Source organism: Charadrius vociferus, unplaced genomic scaffold, assembly GCF_000708025.1.
Source record: "Charadrius vociferus isolate BGI_N301 unplaced genomic scaffold, ASM70802v2 scaffold37, whole genome shotgun sequence".
NCBI classification, from domain to species: Eukaryota; Metazoa; Chordata; class Aves; order Charadriiformes; family Charadriidae; genus Charadrius; species Charadrius vociferus.
This window is the reverse complement of record NW_009649457.1, coordinates 1,241,969-1,244,136: the sequence shown is the minus strand read 5'-3', so window position 1 is coordinate 1,244,136 and position 2,168 is coordinate 1,241,969.

The window sequence follows — 2,168 nt, the reverse complement described above, 5'->3', positions numbered from 1 at the left end:
CGCAGTGTGTGTGTGTGTGTGTGTGCTCAGGGTGTACGTGCATGGGGGTGCTAGGAGAAGGGGGTGCATAGTGGGGTGTGCGGAGGTTCTAGGTATGCATACATGTATGTGTTGGGAGAGGGGAGGGTATAGGAGGGGTGTGCAAGGGGTCTGTGCACCCGTGCAAGCGGGTGCTGCACCCATTGCACACAAACACAGAGGGTCTGTATGTTTATACAGGTATCTATATCTATATCTAGATACCCGTGTGTGCTGGGAGAAGGTAGCGCATTGTGTGTGTGCGTTTGTGCAGTCGGTCTGTGCGCGCGTGCACATGTGTGTGCACGCACGGGGCGAGCTGAGCATGCACTGCATGTGTGCACACAGAGTGTCTAAGCACGTGTGCGTGCGCTGGGAGAGGTGAGCACACTGCATGTGTGTGTGTGCGCAGCGGACCTGTGCGCACCCACCGGCAGCGTGCCTGTGTGTGTGTGCGCGCGCGTGCACACTGTGTTTAAGGTGTGCACCTGGCAGAGTGGAAGATGTGCATACATTGCAGGCAGCTGTTTGTGTGGACGTGCGTATGTGCAGCGGTGTACATTGTCAGAGGGGATGAGTGTGTGCAGTGCGTGTGTGCGCTGTTGGGGATAATAATTTCTTATACGTGTATGCCGGGAGCTGAGTGTGTGCGTTTTGTGTGCTCACCTGTAGGTGTGCGCAGTCTGCGTTGGGACAGGTGGGGGTGTGTGTGCACGAGCAGGCGTGTGCATTTGGGGGAGGTGTGTGTGTGTGCCCGTGCTGTCGATCCATTTGTACACACAAAGGGACATTTCGGGCAAGCTGCAAGTGCTGAGCCCTGACCACCGTCCACAAGAGGTGTGGGGTCAGCACAGCACACCCCAAACTGGGGCCTGAGACCTGCCCGCAGGCTGGGGCCACCAAAGTGTCCCCCTGAAGCCGAACCCGAGCTGAGGGGGTCAGACTGCAACGTAGCCTGGACCCCCCAACAAGCTCCCAGAGCCCTGGCCCCTGCCTGGCGTGGGCAGGATGAGGCCATGCATCTCCTCTGCCACTGGAGGGACTCGGTGCTGCTGGCTGGCCCTGTGTCCCCACTTGCAGCAGGGTAAACTGAGGCACCGGGGTGCCATCAAGAACATCTCTGGATATCGGATAAGGGTGGGAGCTGGGGTCAGCACAGGGCTTCCCCTGCCAGCAGCACCCCCACGCCGTCCCTGCACTCCCACCCCGCCTGCCTGCCTGCTAGTTTTTTCCTGACCTCTCTTTTCTACAGAAGCAGGTTTGGCAGGAGGCAAAGCTCTTCCCTGGACTTTTTTTGGCCGGGCAGCTGCAGGGCTTGCATGGGTTCCCGGGGGGACGAGCAGCAGCAGCCCACAACACTAGCACACAAGGGATGGTGGCTTTGGCCCCATCTCACAGCCAGGGCAGGTTGTCACCAAGAACTCATACTGCTGCACTTGGTGGCAAGGGGTAACAGGAGCTCTGAGTGACAAGGGCTGCTCACTCTGTCCCCTCCAGGGCCACCTGTGTGCCGCAGGGACCAGGGGCAGCTGCCTTTCACAGCCCAGTGTCAGATGAGTTCTGCCTTTTCCCCCAGAGCATCTTGCAGAAACATACGCTGGCCGCTGCTGCGGTGGGAGCTGGCTTTGCTCTCAGGCTCCGCAGCCCAGGCTGAGCCTCTTCCCCCTTTGCCACGTCCCTTTGCGGGGAAAAGCCACCAATTCTGGGCTCTCTGGCTTCCCCCCAAGCTGAGAAATTGCCCCTTGTCCTGCCATGGTGCTGGCAACTCCCCAGCTCCTCTTGCCTGTCTTGGGGTTCTTGGCAGCATCCTGCACGGCACAGTGTCTTCGCCAGAGAGGCTCTCCTGGAAAAATGAGCCCCTTCCCCCGGGACAGCAGGGCAGCTTCCGACCCCGCAGGGCCCCCGGGCACTGTTTATCTTTGCACAGGAGATAAAGCAGCTGTCGGCCATCCCATTTCGGGGCTGGACAGCTGTAGCTCACCCTGGCCCATCCCATCCCACCGCGGCAGGGGTAGGGACCTCCCAGTACTTGCTAGCCGCCTCAAGTATCACTTTGTTGGTGGCTGGCTGACGATGCTGCTGTGTTGCCCCTGGGAAGACAGGACCCGGCCCCATTTCAGAGGGACCACATTTCAGGGTCAAGCCACCCC